Below are 17,557 nucleotides of genomic sequence, written 5' to 3'. Positions count from 1 at the left end.
ACCCCCCCTAAAAACAATCAGCTTCAATTCATTTAGGTAAAGACTCTTCTATGAATACCAGGAAAGCCACACCCTGGCAAAAACAAATGGTGTAAGGCCCATCTTGATCATATTCTTTATCGGACCATGCCTAGGTCCTTTTAAGCTGAGGCCCCTGCACAGCTGCCGAGGTTGCATCCTCGTGAAGCCAGGGGCACAGGTGAACTTGGCCTTGTGGCTCCCAGTTGTGGTGCAGGAGGTCACAGCGAGAGTATTCATACAAGCTGTTGGGGTATCATATAGGTCTAATATGACAACAGAAGGACCAGGAATGTTCATACAATGACTTGAATACACTGGATTCATGTTCTAGGCTAAATGTGAACTGTAGTAAATAAAGGTCATTTCCGGAGGAAAAAGCTCATACAAACAAGTGACTCCTATGGAGCAATTAATGCCAGCATCAAACACAGGACAATTGTGCTCAGAGGTTCAAATTGTTTCTGCATCCTTGCTCACAGAGAGGAGGAGGAGGAGGGAGGAAAATTATCTAGAATGTAAAGGACATAAAAAAGAATATCAAGGACATCAGTTTGTTTGATCACTATGTATTAATCCCCCATTGCATACAAGGCATGGTGCAGACCAAGCAAGAGAAAAGAAGGTGTCTTCAGTCACAAGGTGAGAAGGTCAGGCCACATGACCTCTAAAGTCCCTCTCAGCTCTGACCTCTTAGGGTTCATTGGCAAAGGAACAGAGTCCACCTCACAAGACACCAAAGTCTAGAGCCACAGCAGAGACAAGGCAAAGCTGCTCTATGTAGACTGGTGATCATGGGTGCGTTTAGTGAAGGGTTATGATAAACTAAGGGGAATCACAAGAAAAACCCTAATGGGATTTTGTAAATATTTTTAAAAAATAAAGTCAGCGTTTGGCCTCCATCCTCCCGCACCTGGCAAGGTCTAATCCATCCTGCGTTTCTTGGCTTTGTCCCTGGTTGGTTACACTTCCACGGGCTATGCCTTGACAACCCACAATTTCCAGGAAGACAGTGGGACCATTGCAATTCCATGTTGTTCTGCTCACCGTGGGCCTTACAGAAGGCGGGAAGAAGGGGTGGGGACTGGGCTTTTCATCAGGCCATGCCACTGTGTGCCAGGCACTGCCATACACTTTTAATCCTCAAATAAACTGGAAAGGAATTAATATTTCCACTTGGAAAAAACTGAAGATTAAACTAATAACTAATAGGAGGGAATGAAAACTTGATCAAGCTTTGTCTGGTGTTTAAAGCTGTGGTAAAATCCACTTCAGTGATAGGCACAGTGGCATATGCCTGTAATTCCAGCAGCTCAGGAGGCTGAGGCAGGAATATCATGAATTCAATGCCATCTTCAGCAAAAGTGAGACTCTATTGCTGAGACGAAGCTTTTTAGTTTGAATCCATCCCATTTAATTGATTCTTGATATTAATTCTTGCGCTATAGGAGTCTTGTTAAGGAAGTTGGAGCTTAATCTGACATGATGAAGATTTGGGCCTTTTTCTCCTATTAGACACAGTGTCTCTGGTTTAATTCCTAGGTCCTTCATCCATTTTGAGTTCAATTTTGTGCATGGTGAAAGATACGGGTTTAATTTCATTTTGTTGCATATGGATTTCCAATTTTCCCAGCACCATTTATTGAAGAGACTATCTTTTCTCCATTGTACGTTTTTGGCTCTATTGTCCAATATAAGATAACTGTAATTATGTGGGTTAGTCTCTGTGTCCTCTATTCTGTACCTTTGGTCTACCAGTCTGTTTTGGTGCCAATACCAGGCTGTTTTGTCACTATTGCTCTGTAGTATAGTTTAAGGTCTGGTATAGTGACGCCACCTGCTTCACTCTTCTTGCTGAGGATTGCTTTAACTTTCTGGGTCTCTTATTTTTCCAGATGAATTTCATGATTGATTTTTTTATTTCTATGAGGAATGTCATTGGGATTTTGATTGAATTGCATTAAATCTGTATAGTGCTTTTGGTAGTGTGGTCATTTTGACAATATTAATTCTGCCTATCCAAGAGCTAGGTAGATCTTTCTATATTCTAAGGTCTTCTTTAATTTCTTTCTTTAGTGTTCTGTAGTTTTCATTGTAGAGATCTTTCACCTCTTTTGTTAAGTTGATTCCCAAGTATTTTTTTTTTGAGGCTATTATAAATGGGGTAGTTTTCCTTGTTTCCCTTTCAGAGGATTTGTCACTGATGTACAGAAATGCCTTTGATTTATGGGTGTTGATTTTGTATCCTGCTACTTTGCTGAATTCATTAACTAGTTCTAGAAGTTTTCTGGTGGAATTTTTTGGGTGTTCTAGGTATAGCATTATATCATCAGCAAATAGTGCTAATTTGAGTTCTTCTTTACCTATCCGTATCCCTTTAATTTTTCTCATCTAATTGCTCTGGCCAGTGTTTCAAGTAATGATGAAAGAGGACATCCCTGTCTTGTTCCAGTTTTTAGATGGAATGCTTTCAATTTTTCTTCATTTAGAATGATGTTGGCCTGGGACTTAGCATAGATAGCTTTTACAAAACAATCTGTGAGGTGAATAGAGAGCCTACTAATTGGGAACAAATTTTTACCACACACGTCAAAGCACTAATCTCTAGAATATATAAAGAACTCAAAAATCGTAACACCAAAAAGACAAATAACCCAATCAATAAATGGGCCAAGGAACTGAACAGACACTTTTCAGAAGAGGATATACAATCATCAACAAATATAGGAAAAAATGTTCAGCATCTCTAATCTAGTAATTAGAGAAATGCAAATCAAAACTACTCTAAGATTTCATCTCACTCCAATTAGAATGGCAGTTATCAAGAATATAAACAATAAGAGTTCGAAAGGATGTGGGGAAAAAGGCACACTCATACACTGCTGGTGGGACTGCAAATTGATGCAATGAATATGGAAATCAGTGTGGAGAATCCTTGGAAAACTGGGATTGGAACCACCATTTGACCCAGCTACCCTACTCCTCAGTCTATACCCAAAGGACTTAAAAACAGCATACTACAGGGACACAGCCACATCAATGTTTATAGCAGCACAATTCACAATAGTTAAACTGTGGAACCAACCTAGATGTCCTTCAGGAGATGAATGGATTAAAAAAATGTGGCATAAATACACAATGGAATATTACTCAGCATTAAAAGAGAATAAAATCATGGAATTTGCAGGCAATGGATTGAGCCAAAAAATATAATGCTAAATGAAATTAGCCAATCCCAAAAAACCAAATGTGAATGATTTATCTGATTTAAGGATGCTGATTCATAATATGCTGGGGGGGTAAGGGTGAGAGGATTAAATGAACTCTAGATAAGGCAAAGGGGAAAGGGGAGGGAGTGGAAGGGAGAAGGCATAGCGGTAGGAAAGACGGTGGAATGCGATGGTCATCATGACCCTGACCCTAAGTATATGTATGAAGACACAAAGGATGTGACTTTACTTTGTGTATAACCAGGGATATGAAAAATTGTGTAATATGAATTGTAATGCATTCTGCTGTATAACATATTGAAATTTAAAAAAAAAAATTTAAAAGTGAGGCCCTAAGCAACTCAGTGAGATCCTGCCTCTAAATAAAATACAAAATAGGGCTGGGGTGTGGCTCAGAGGTCAAGTGCCCCTGAGTTCAATCCCTGGTACCCTCACCCCCCAAAAAATCAGCTTTAATACATTTAAATAAAGACTATTTTATTAATACCAGGAATTATTAATTATTAATACTAGGAATTTTATTAACACCTTGGCAAAAGAAATGGTGTACGGCCCATCTCAATCATATTCTTATCAGTGGACAGAGAAGAAGGGGGCATGAGGACCACCATGAATGAATCAGTAATTAATCAAGAGCCAACCATATTCTGCCCCAGCCTTATTGTTTGACTCCAAGAGAATCCATTCTCCCCTGTAACTCAGTTTTACTATCAGATAAAGAAGACGACGAGCTTCCTGTGTTTGAAGTGCTTAGTAGGATAGAACACAGATGTGCTCTTGGCTCCCACATGCAAGATGGGGCAGCTCCGAGGGGGTGTGAGAGCTACGGAGGGGAAGACCAAGGACCTTGACAACGTCACATCGACCCTTCCCCTCTAGGCTGCCTGTAGTTTGGGTCTCTGCTATACTGGCTTGTATCTTAAAAGAATTGCGAGCCAGTCTAGAGATGGACTTTCCCTTGAGTCAGGGCCCACCTCACCCACTCTGCCACCACTGGGTGAATGGGGCACCCTGGCAAAACAGGGAGCACTTCTAGTAGTGGCTGCCCACCACAAGACATTGAAGCATCTGAACTCACAGTCTGTTGCTTGGTTGAGGTTCCTGAAAATCCTCCACCCGGAAGACATTAATTCTATAAGCATCATATTCTAAAATTCCCAGTGGATCACCTTCTGTAGGGGCAAGTCATCTATTCTTGGACATCAGATGCTGAGATCATTTCTAACTACAGCACAGGAGCCTTTCATACATGCCAGGGTGCCAGCCCTCAAACTCGGATGCACATCTGCATGAAATGAAGGACTTGGGAATGGATTCCTGCCTCCACACCAAGAATTTCAGATTCAGCAGGTCAGGAGCGGGGCCTGCAATTTACAGTTCTAACAAGTTCTCAGGCTGCTGGTACTGCTGGTCTAGGGACTATGCTTTGAGATCTACTGACACAGAGCATGTGCCTCCTGCCACTGCCACATGATATACAGAAAGCACACCACTGTCACTGGTGTGGCTCAGTCTTACAGCCAGATGCTAGTGGCAGCACTCAGCGCCATACTATTTTAATATATTCAAAGGACAGGGATGCACATCCAGTCTGTCATGCAGTAAGTAGTCAAATACATAATTTATTTAACAAATATTCTAAGTGCTTATTTTGAGTCAGACTTGAGTGCCAGGAGGGACAAAGCGGACAAAAATATCAGATCTCACGAAGCTTTGATTCAAGTGCGAAAATCTATCATTTATTGAGCTTATATTAAGTCCTAAGCCCTTTACATTAATGGCCTCAGGTTTCCACAGAGATAATCACCTACAGTCATGATTGTGTCCAGTTCCACAATGAGAGCAGGAAGCCTGAGAGTTAAGTAACTTTCCCAGACCTAGATGCTCAGTCTCCACCCGCGCACCTCCCACAGCACCACGGTGAAATACATTTGCCTAACCGGAAAGGGACTTTTAGCTGGAATGCCCTACATTTTGTCAGCAAAATTCTTTTTTCTTAGAAAAAGGATTCTTCATTCCCATGACCTGAAAAGATCCCTGAAGCATTGGGGATCGTATCTGTAAGAACCCAAGGGCTGGGGTGGGAGATCACGGCCTACCAGGAGGGAGTAGTTTGTAACTCCTGCTCATAACTATTTTCTGAACCCCTGGCCAGGCAGGTTGCTGTTCTGAACCTTTGGGTTCAGAAGTTTACTCTAAACAGCAACCTTACATGCAACCAGCAGGTTAAAACTAGAGACGCCTCCCTCCTGCCATCATTTGTTCAAGCAACATCCTGAACCTCCTGTGCTCCAGGCACTGTGTTGGTCACTGTGGAGAACTCAGAGGTGAGACATGGTCCACACTGGCAAGGGGCTCACCTATAAGCACAGCTGGACACATCCTCCAGGTCCTGGACTTGTGCGCCTGGGTCCTCATGTTTTGAGGTTTGCAGGGGGTGTACTTTTATCTTTATTCATGCTCCCAGATCGTTTGTTTTTAGTGGAGCTGTTAATAACAGGAGTTGGGTATTTAGTGAGACAATACAGTGACTTATTCAAAAAAGAAAAAGAAATGACAGTCATTTTTCAAGATTTTGCTAAAATACTTTTAAAAAATCAGGAGGGTCCTGGGGCATTGAGAGAAAGGGGGAAATATCCATGGAAGGTAAAGAATCTGTGATCCTTAACAAAAGACAGGAGCCTGCCCTCAAGGAGGCCCAGGGTAGAGGATCCTGATGAGGAAGAGGAGACTCTGGAGTGGAGTAAAAGGAGCGGCACAAGGTGGTAGCAAGGGAGAAACGCAGACAGCCGGTGCGGCTCTTGCTCTGGGCTTTCCTGCCCTTTGCAGTTAAATGGCTCCTTTAGAGCATCTCAACTTCAGCACACAGGATGCTCTGCTGTTTGTTTTTGTTGTTGTAGTTTTTTTTTTTTTTTTTTAAGAAATCAAAGATTAAAGTTGGCCAACTCCCTGGTTTGGACAGTGTTAATAGGAGATTACATGTCTGATTAGCTTGGAGCCTTGAAATTAGACTTGAGGTACTGCGGAGGACTCAGCATTATGTCACGGGTCTATGTGGGGATGAGGGCTCGTGGGGCAAGGAGAGAGAACAAGTAACTGGTAACAGTCAAGTCTGTTTCTCTCTCTCAAACCTCCGCGCAAAGGTGCCATCGCAAACACACCGTGAACACTGCTCTATTTTCACATAACCTTGACTTCCTAAACTCCATAAACAGCTGTCTCCAAATTTTCCCTGGCGTTTTTCAAATCTCAAAGAGTAAAATAGTATTGTATGTTTCTTTCTAATTTAAGAACACTGAGGTAGCTCTTTCACAATAGTCTCATGCAGAAGGCTCATTCCTACACTCAGCTTGGGGCTTTTAATGATGTTGCTGTCCTGACTCCCCAAACTCCTCACATGCCCTACAGTGGCACGTCTCAAATATTAAAGTTAATAGTTACCTGGGAGGCTTGTTCCCTTGCAGATTCCTGAGCCCTGCCCTGACAATCTGGTTCAGTAGGACAGGATAAATACCAGGAATCTGCATCCAAGGAAGTTAACCAGGTACATTTGAGGGACAGCTGGTGGTTGGTATATTGAGACACTATGTGATTCCATTAGGATTGGAGACACAGGTGCAGGGGGAACCACTTCATCCATTTAACTAAATTACCACATGCAGAATATTTACCCTTCACTGTGCTAAGGCACAGAAGAGACATGGGGAGTCTCTTCTCGTGACATTAAAATGTACGTCAGTAATCACATTTGAAGAACCCCATCTGCAACGCATGGCACAAAGCAGAATCACACAGTGTCCAGAAGACCTCAGGCTCACGCATTTTCCCTAGTTCCTGAGTACAAGGACATTTCCTCTGAAGGCTTAGTAGGGATCATCCAGCCAAGAGGAGAGAGATGGACCTTACAGACTACGAGGGAATGGCCCATGAGAAGGCCTTGTGGCCAGAGGGAGTTTGGAGTATCCAAAGTTACCCAGTGTCTTCAGTAATGGGGACTCCAATGTTAGTCAACTCAGGCAGACTTCCAAATGTCACCCTGACATTCCAGCCTTCTGGAAGGCTGGTACAAGTGAAGACATGGATTTGCTAAAAGTAGCTCTTAATTCACAACTGAAAGTGAACTGCACTGAGACCAGTTGTCAAGTCATCAAGCCAAAACTGAGGCTGCAGAGGGCATCTGGGCCTGAGGAAATCACACATTCTGTGTCACCACTACCCATGCTAGGAATGGGCAACAGCTGTCTGCATCCCACAGGCCTCCAAAGAGGTTGGCAGAGTTTGGAGCCACCATCACCCTGGGAAGCAGAGAAGGTGGGGGACAGGATATCCACAGGGCCACCCTTGCCAAAAGACCAAGCCCAGGCTGTGCCTGCCTCTCCTGCACCTGTTTTCCACATACTTCTTAGGATCTTTTCCAGATCTGCTCCCCAGTGCTTCCAGAGCCACCTCCGTTGATCCCAGTGGCCTGGACTCCTCTAATGGTTTACTCTTAAAATGGATTGTTTTTCTTAACACAAAAGAAAGGGATTTGATCTCATTGAAGAATAAAGTGTTAGATAAGGATTCCCTCCCAGGATTTGTATTTGAAAAGTCCTGGACAATAGTAAATCCTATGTGCCAACTCTCCTCCCCCCATGGCAAAGACAACAGCAGAACCTTAGTTTGAGCTGGGCACATGGTACCCAGAATAAAAACTCTTCCTCAGCTTCCCTATATCTAAGTGAGGCCAGGTTATGAGCAGTGAGATGGGAACAGAGTGTCCTGGGGCCATTTCTAAGATGGATATTTCTGTAGAGGGCAATTGTGCCGGTGGCTTTCCCCTTTGTCTTTCCCTCCAGCCTGGATGTGACGGTTAGCACCCCAGGGACCATCTGGGGCCATGTAGGAGGAATGGTAGAAGGGGAGGCTGGAAGGGGTCTGGCTCCCTGAGTACTTAACAGAATAAAGTCATCGCCCCGACATGGACCACCTACTTCTGAACATGTAAGAAAGAGGGAAATAATATCCTATGCTGCTGAAATCCCTGTTATTTTGGGTTTCCATTACTCCCAGTCAAAACTATCCTCATTTTTTTTTTAACTTCCATGGAGATTTTTCTTTCTTTTCTTTTCTCTTCCTTTATTCTTTTTAATGGAGGGTCATAGTGAAGATTTTTCTTGAGGCTGGAGTAGGGGCATCCCTCGAATATAGGAATGCTATCCTCTACCTTCATTTGTGACTGCTTCTTTAGGATGATCCAAGCTGAGTCTTGATAGGAACTGAACATGACCCAGGGGGCAAGAGGCCTCCATCTGAAGCCAGTCCTACCACCAACTCACCATTTTCCCTTACTGGTGTTCCATTTTTCTCATCTGAAAAAATAGCCTTCTTAGAAATCTGATAGTTTCTAAGCCCAGGCCTGTTCAGCCTTACTTAATGCCCATGCCAATCTGCCAGTCAAAGGAAATTATTGTCAGGATGAAAAAAATGTCCATCTTACCAAAAGATGGTGTATCTAGATATTATTTATTGGAACTTACAACACATTCTGCAATGCGTCAATAATACCATGAAGGTTTGGTTACCAGGTAAACTCCAGAAAGTTACTTAGTCAGCTCCCTGTTGGTCTGGGAGGACAGATCACTTGGCTTCACACTGGAGAGATGGGGAGGAGCATCTTGTCTTTTGCTGTTGGCAGAGGGACATGCTCCTCCCTCAGCGCTGTGTTCTGCCATTGAGAAAAGTCGCCTCCAGGACTAGCGCTTCCCTGCACATCCAGATTCCCGTGGAAGCTAAGAACCCAGGAGCCTCGCTAGTGTCAAGTATCCCGAGACTGCTGCAGGTGAAAGGCTACTTTCTGAGCGTGTCAACATTTCCTTCAGCAAACACAACACAGACACTACAGGGGGTGCAAACCGGAAGGATGTGCTGCCTCTGACTTTCCTGTTGGCTGGTGGCCCAGAGCCCAGTGTCACCCAGCTCTGCAGGGGAGTGCAGCAGCCGGGAGGCAGACCGGGTTCTGTCTCAGAGGAGCTGTGTACCTTTGCATCCTGCCCTGTGAGTGGGGGCTCTGAGTGATATTGGAGTTTCCTGAGGAACTCTGATCTGCTTCACTCTAGTTCTTCCTTCAGAGAGGGCCGTCTAGACCCCACACCCTGAAGGCGCCATCTTTTTTTATTAAAAAGCCAAATAAACTTTGTCCCGTCAAAGGCATTCCTTCCATCTACCCAATGAAATAGCCCCCGTCCCTGAGTCTGCATATGCTTCCCGCTGCCTGCCCTGCCCTTGTTCTAGAGGCTACCTCTCCCTTGACCAAGTGCCATCAACTTCGGGAAGTCTCCTCAATGCTCAGGAGGGAGCATGTCCTCTCCGTGTGCTCTCCCAGCACCCCTGGCAAGGGTCAGGGTGACCCCACCAGTGAGAAGGAGCTGCTGAAGCACCTGGATTCTCTGCGGCCAGCTCACCATACCGCTCCTCAGTAGCCAGGAGGAATGCTCCTTCCTCTCTGCTCCTCCTGGTCTGTCATTGTCCTGTTCAGGGCCCACCTCCTGCACAAGGGTGTCAGCATTCTCTAAGCTCCCATTGCACCTCAACTTTGTGGTCTCCATTGTGGAATAATCTTTACCCCCAGCATTGTTGCTCGCTCATTCCTGAGTGGCCCTCCTCCTCCCCAGACTTCACTGCTGAAAGTCCAGGTGCTATCTTAACCGGCCTTTGTTGTTCTCCGAGTCTCCACAGCAATGCTGCACACACAGCGAGTAATTGGTGAATGATTGATGGATGAGGGCATAAATCCAAGAAAGGATTTTTAAACTGTAACCCAAAGAAGAGTCCTGTTTCCTTGGAGAGCTTTTAACCTAAAAAGCAGACAGGCTTTGCATGGTAGCACCCATTTGGTGCCCTGAGCTATGCTTGCCCTTTCCATGGGTCTAGCTTCCTTCTGAGGACACAGTTAGGCCTAATGGTTCTGAAACTGGGGCCTTGAGCCAGATGGCTTTGGTCTGAATGTGGCCTTCCTTCTTCTCTCTTTAGGGACTTAATCTGTAGGAGTTATTTGCTTCTTTTGTAAATGACAATGATAATAATAGGACTTACCTCCTTAAGTTGTAAAAACATTAATAGAAAATAGAAAATAAAAGGTCATCCATATTAAGTACTTGGCATAGAACCTGATTTACAGGAAAAGTCTGATAATGCAGCTATTATGCATCACTGTAGCTTCTAAGGAGATGATGGAGGTTTAAATGAAGCAAGAACTCCTGGGGATCCGGGACCCAGTGGTGCTATCTCCTGGCCACCCACTTGTTTCCCTGGGCATTGTCCCCTGGTGGCACCCCTGTGAGTAAAGGCACAGAACTGGCTTTTAGAACCCAGAAGCTGAGAACCTAGGTGGGTCGTGCGGCACTGAATAAATGGACAGGCCACCAGGTTTGCAGGATGCGTTTCAGTGGAAGCAGCTTCCAGCGGGGTAACACTGCATGCCATCATTTATTAATGTAAAAATGACACTGTTGGCTGCCTAGGATACAACCGGTTTGCCTAAAGGATTTGCTCCTCAAGAGAATAAAACCCTCCTCGTTGCTCTGTAGAGAGATGAGTATAAATAAAATTGTAATCCAGTTTATGCAAATTAGTTTGCATTTTCCTTTCTCCCAGCTCCTCCCCAAAGAAAAATAAAACAAACATTTTTCATTACCTCCCTTTGGTTTAATCCCTACAAACTAAATGCTATATTTCCAGGATGATATGGAAAGGTACAGTGCTCTGGAAAGAAGAAAACCGACATATCTCATGAGGTTTAAAGGTTCTCCTCTCTGTCTGCCCCTACCTGTCGAGCTGCTCACCTGAGTCAGTGCTGTCTGCTCCAGGGCCAGCCAATGGCTCAGCAGCCATTTGATCCTGCCTGGCTCCCTCCACATCCTGGCCACACTGCAGGGAGGAGCCCAGGCCAAGGCATGAAGGGCTTTGGTTTCCCAGCAACCTATGACCTGCTAGGAAGACGTGAACTGTGCTGATCTGACTCTCTCTGCCTGGAATCCAGACTAAAAGCAAAGCAAGCTCTGCCAGTTAGCAGTGGGTCTGCAGCTGCAAGATGGTGAGCAAGGAAGGCCCTGAGAACTGCAGCTGGCAAGGTAACGCTGTGGGGAGTGAGAAGCTGGTCAGAAGGGAGGACGAATTCAGGAATTCAGCATGCAGCTGAGTTGCTTTAGGGGGTGAAGGCTACAGTAGTTAGAAAACGTGACCTCCAGACCCTGGCCCACACCATCTCCAGGACAGTGCCTGAAACAGGAGCATTCCCAGTCACCTGTCCTGGAGTCCAGGGATTGGTGTCCCCTGCCTGGGTGTTCCATGTGTACCCATTGTACTTGAATTAGATTTTGAGAGAGGGTGTGTCTGTTTTTGCAAGTGCAAGATCTTTTTCTAAAACACTTATCTGACTTCAGAGTTAAGAGAGGTCTTGGCTCAAGAAAACATGAAGCATAGCTTTGGGAAAATAGTAACCGAGAAAAAGGGTAGCATTACCCGTAAAGTATAGGTTCCCTAGACTCTGTGCTCCTCAGAACCAGAGTCCCTGCTTGAAAAAGGACACCAACAGGTAACAAATTATGCAGAGGAAGGCAGAAAGGGCCAGGAGGGAGTCAGATGCCACCTCACCAGGTCCGGAGAAATGGGAGAAGAGATGTTCTCAATACATGCAGGGCTGCCGTGATGAACACGCAGCAGACTCGCATCTTGTCCTCCAAAGCTGACAACTGGGACCCGCCAGAAGTTATAAGGAGCTACTGCGAGTTTCCCAACAACAGGATGTCCTGCTGCCTGGTGGGGAGGACACAGCCCCTGGAGGCATTCGACTGGAGACTAGCTGGCTAGCTACACAGACCCAGCAGATGGGAGCCTGAGCTCGAGGCCCTCTGCCATTATCTTCAGCACTAAAACAGGAGTTATCCACAATGACTCCTCCTGGCCTTCAGCTATCGCTTCAGTAAGAAGTTGAAGATTAAGCAGACCATAAAATAGGCATACCTTTCATCTCTAGAAGACTTCAAATTTCCTGCAGAAAGGGGCTGATAAAAATCCACCCCCATCCCAGTGTCATCTATATCCTTCCTGGGGCTGATGAGACCATGCTGAAACAGAGAGCTCCTGGTTTCTCTTATGCTCCACAGCCTAAATAAATCTACATATGCATATCTCCTGGCCTTTGTTTCTATAAATTGTGATCCTTCTATAGGACCAGTGGAGAAACAAGCTAGCTGCTTCTCCCTGTTTGTTCAAACTGCATACATTTTGTTTTCCCCTTCTACATGGCTTGGTTTGCTTATTTCTTATGTGGGTGGGTGGCTGAATTTTGGCCAGCTGAGATCCAGGAGGGTTTCCTGACGTGGCTGCTGATAACAATTCCTATCTGCCAGGGTAATGCGGTAGTGGATCTACCCTTTGTGAGATTAGTTGTCAGAAAAGTGCTCAATGGTTGCCTTTTAAGAAAGTGGAAAATTCTGAAAAGGAATTTTTGTTCATTAACTTTTGGAGATGGGGGTCTTTCATTGTTGTTCAGGCTGACCTCAAATGATCTTTAGCCTCAGCCTCAGCCTCCCGAGTGCTGGGGATGGAGCTGAACTACACCCCCAGTCTTGGAACTTTACAGAATGCACTCGTTGGTTCCCTGCACTAGCGGAGCACAAGGAGCAGTGAGCTGGCTCTGAAAGCTGTAACAGTGATCGGCACCACTTCCCTGGGGCCCTAGTCCTACCGAATGGCTATCATTTGAGGGAGTCATGATTCCTTACAGAGACAATGCTCCTCAGTGGTCCTCCTAAAACAAACAAAGTAACCAGCACTCTCCATGTGTCCTCTCTGCTATGGTCACCTCCACCCTCCGTATACTTCACGGGGGTGGAGAGGACAGGTCTCACTACACATGGTTTGTGGACATCCCTGTTAAGAAACAGCCCAGCAGCTAGGCACAGTGGTGCACACCTGTAATCCCTCAGCTCAGGAGGCTGAGGCAGGAGAGTTGCAAGTTCAAAGCCAGTCTCAGCAACTTAGCAAGGCACTTAGGAACTCAGTGAGACCCTGTCTCTAAATAAAATATAAAAAAGGGTTGGGGATGTGGCTCCATGGTTGAGCACCCCTGGGTTCAATCCTCAATATGAAAAGAGAAAAAAAAAGAAAAAGAAAAAAAAGAAAGAAAAAAGAAACAGTTCATCAGAGAGCCACTTGAGGAAGACTGCCAGTCAGGACCTGGCAGCCGAGATAACCCCTTACTCCCACTGAAGGTAGGAAGAGTCCAACATACCAGTGGGTGAGGTAAAAAGGTTGCTTTTCATTATTTTCACACGATGTCCTCACATAGGACAAGGTTTCAACTCCAGACCCAGAGACATAGGAAAGTGCCAGAATGGTCTCAGATGAAAGCAGCAAAGGAATGATTCTATTTGTCCCCATCCAGGGTCTCTGGTTTCTCTAGGAGACCAAAACCAGTTGGGAGAATGATTTGCTTTTCTACTGAACACGAGGGTCCATTCTGAAGCAGAGTGATGCCCTGTGGAGCAGTCAGGCGTCCTTCTGTGATGGATGGTTGGGGCACTCTGCCCAGCCTTGAGTCAGGTGTTACCCAGGCGTCCACCCACGCCCCTGCCCTGGTGACCAGACTGCAGCCTTTCCCAAGCTCTGCATCGCAGGGCTGCACACTCCGGCTGCTTCCCACTGCCAACAGAGCCCGCCATTGAGCATTTTTCCTCTGCACTGCACACAGTTGCTGCTGCCAGGATGAGTCACCCTGCCACACATCCCCCATCCCCTCACTCCGTACTTAAAATACTCCAGGCTGGCTGAAAAGCACCCCACTGTGTGTGAGCACGTGTGTGAGCGTGGGATTGGCAGCCCGCCCCTCTGCAGCTCTCTGCAGAGCAACTGCATTGTGTGTGGCAGTGGGGCCCCGTGGGGTCAAGGGGGTCAGAGAGCCAACAGCTTGGGAGATCTGTTTGTCAGGTCTGGGTCTCTCTCACGCAGACTGCCAAGTTGCACCCTCTCTTTTGCACCCTAATTTTAGCCTTCCTGGGACCTTATTACTGGGAATGATTTGTCCTGTCTCTTCTCCCAGTCCCATTTCTGACTGGCTGTCTTGCTACTAACAGGACTGCCTTGTCCTGCTTTCATCCACTGGACCCTGGCTCTGCCTCCAAGAGGTTCTGTTTCAACCACAATAGTTTCTGGTTGTTTTCTGTGTTAGAACCTATCATCCTCACTTGGACAGAGGTCCATAACCCCCTTCTACTCTCTGCTGCCATTTCTGCTTCCTGCCTCTCCTCCATCCACCCACACACAGCATTAACCTTGGGGAGAGCCAATCACAGGACTCCAGAACCATCTCTTCCCTAGCCTGCACGAAAAATATCCTGAGCCTTTAAACTGAATTTTCTCCTCCTTTGTTCTGCAGAGAAACATTGCACTTCACAAACTCGTATTAAACAGTTCTTAGCTCCTAGGACCTACACCTCCTTCCACACCCAGCTACACACCCCACCTGCCAGAGGCACCCCCTTTCTCCTGAGAACCACACAATTTTTGCTTTCAACCTGCTGCCACAGCACCCTTCACAGAAGGGGCCTTGGAACAAAAGCCCAGCCCAGTACAGCCCAAAGGGACATTATGTGCTTGAGTTATTCATTACTGGAGTTAGAGAGGTCACAGAACAGGAAGCACGTTGTGAAGCAAGGGGAAAGGTGGCATGGAGGGTGGGGAATTGTCAGGGTGACCTTCTACTAGCTTGATGGGAACTCCAGAATCCTGGCAGGGGGTAAGTATCAGAGAGGTGGTAAATTCATTGCAACAGCCCCAAGGTTAGACAAGGTCAAGTGGAAACAGGGAATTATAACTAAGCTAGCTACTTAATAGCTCTTGTTATGGACCAGGCACTGTGCTTAGCACTTTCCCACGTCTCCCATTTCATCCTTGCTACCATGTATCACTCCAGTTTTACCACTGAGGGGACAGCCCTAAAGAGAACAAATGATTTGCCCAAGGTCACACAGCTAGCACACACTGGAGCTGGAATGTGGACACAGGCTGTTTGGCTCTTCCCCAGAGGGTACCATGTGGTGAGGAGGTTGGATGGGTGGGACAATTCCAGATACAGTGGCCAGCCAGGTGGAGTTGGAGGTGAGCCACTGAGAGGTCTCTGCTTCCCACAGGGCTGAGATCATGTTCTCCACTAGTAATACCCGGCTGGGGTGGAAACACGGAGGTTTCTAGGAAGCCAAGGGGACAGTGGTTTAGAATGGTATGCTGCACTGGCTCTACAGGCGTGACTCTCAGGGCTCCGTCAAAACCTGGGGAGAGTTACATGCACGGAGGGAGAGAAAGCAAAGCCAGGGAATCAAAAATTAAGAGGGGGAGATATCTGCCAGAGGAAGACAGTAGGTCAAGGACGGGAGAGAAAGCCAAGAAGCCTGTCTTTGCCAGACACAGCATCAGACTTCAGCCCTGGAGAGCTAAGGTAGGGCACTTTCTATGTAAGAAAAAAAGGGATCCTGATGAAAAATTGATCACTGTGAACCTCTCAGTACATACTTTGTTTTACCACAAGCTTCTCCTGGAGTGGGGGGGGTCAGGGGGGCATAGGAAGGGCAACCTCCCCTCAGTCACCTCCCTCCTTCCCACACCACCTTCCCTCATTCACCCTTTCTTGCTGGTTCTGCCCACAGGGTTTACTCCCTCTTCCTATAGTGGACACTCAACAAACACATGCCCTTCACAGCGACCTGTTCTGCTGGAAACTCCTCTATGAGCTAACTCCTGCCTGGAGGGGGACCAGGGGCACCACATCTGCAGGTGCAGCCTCTTACTCTAGTTCTCCTACCACCAACCACAACTTGGGGCTTTGCCAACATAAACACTGCAGAGGCAAAGTAGGGGATGGCTTCCTTTCCCAACAGGCCATTCTCAGTCACCCTTGACAGAGCCCCACAGCAGCCCCTCTGGGGTTGTATGAGTAGGTGGGTGCTTCTCCCCTGAATTTCAGGAATTTTCAAGTTTGCTCAGGTCTTCCAAGTGGGCCTTGAGAAAGATGAGTGAGAAAGAGCTCATTTTGTCAAGCTTGTCCAGAGGCCTGCAAGGTCGACCTTGGGGACAACCTTGGGTGGCCTGAACAAACATCTCTGTATTGGGTAAATCCTTGATATGGGGCTGGGAAGTCCCCCTTTCCAGGATGGGCCATGCTCCTCTCTTGGGATGGGGCTTCTCTGCAGTGACTGCAGAAGCATCCCTCATTTTTCTGCTGTGTCACTGCCCTGAGAATGATGTGTGAAGCTGCTCAGAGGCTCAGTGGAGGGGAATGGAAACAGGAGTTTGGCTTTTAAGCAACTGCAGATACAGGATGGGAAGGGGTACTCCATGCCCAGGGCTGCTCTGCAACGCTCTGCCATTTGACCTGGGTTTTCCCAAATGCACTTTGGCTCCAAAAATTTTACAGCTCAGCAAAGAGGTCGGTACCCCCAAGGGGCACCCCTAAGGGGGAGTGAAAGCATGCCAATTAGAATACCAGCCACCGACCTGGCAGGAGAGTCCTGGGTGGCCGGTCACGTGCAGGAGGAGAGTCCTGGGTGGCCAGTCACGTGCAGACATTGTCCCCCGGGGTCTAGGATGGCCTGAGCCACAACCGGTTTCGATAGGACGACTCACTCCAGGCTACCGCCCTGAGTGGGTTTGGCAATTGTCCTGCTCGAGGTGGTTCAGGCCGCCCACAAGAAGCACAGCCTAGGAGTAAGGAACTGGGGCTACCGGCTGGGTTGGCCTGGAAGGAGAGGGACGGGCCGGAACTGCGACCGCAGTGGTAGGGAGCGCGAGGGGGCGGCAGGTGCAAGAGCTGAGAGGCAGGCGGGGCGGAGCTGGGCAGAGTCACGGGCGTCCCGGAGTGACCTTCCCCCACACAGCCAGGGCCTAGGAGAGGTGGACCTACAGTTAGGGGAGACCGAGAGCGCGCGGGTGAGAGCAAGCGGGAGGAAGGGCTGGGTCACCACAGTGGGCCCGGGGTTCCCGGCATCCTCCGGGCTCCAAGCGACTCAGGTGCAGGTTATTCCACCACCTAAGGCGGTGAGCGCCCAGCCAGGAGCGGGGAGGGGGCTGCGCGGCCGCAGGAGCCCTCCTCTCGCTCCCTCCGCCTTTCTCCGCGCCCCCGCTCCGCAGCCGGCCCCTTCTTGCTCCTTTGTGCCAGCCCGGCGCCCGCCCCTTCGAGACTCAGGCCCCGCCCCTCCGCGCCACGATTGGCCACTCGGGCCGCCAGTGGGCGGGGCCCCAGGCCGCGGAGGCGCGGTATATAGTAAAGGTAG

General features: G+C 47.4%; 1 long non-coding RNA gene across 2 annotated transcripts in view; it reads right to left on the bottom strand.

Moving 5' to 3' along the window:
• The window catches only part of LOC107147409, a 33,909-nt gene extending 16,493 nt beyond the window's left edge, over positions 1 to 17,416 (bottom strand). For both annotated transcript variants that reach the window (XR_007350047.1, XR_007350048.1), the window contains exon 1: positions 16,782 to 17,416. This is a non-coding gene — a long non-coding RNA (uncharacterized LOC107147409). The remainder of the gene's footprint in view (positions 1 to 16,781) is intronic.
• Positions 17,417 to 17,557: the final 141 nt, after the last annotated feature.

This window comes from Marmota marmota, unplaced genomic scaffold (genome assembly GCF_001458135.2).
Source record: "Marmota marmota marmota unplaced genomic scaffold, marMar, whole genome shotgun sequence".
Classification (NCBI taxonomy): domain Eukaryota; kingdom Metazoa; phylum Chordata; class Mammalia; order Rodentia; family Sciuridae; genus Marmota; species Marmota marmota.
This window is presented reverse-complemented; position numbering and strand designations above follow the sequence as displayed.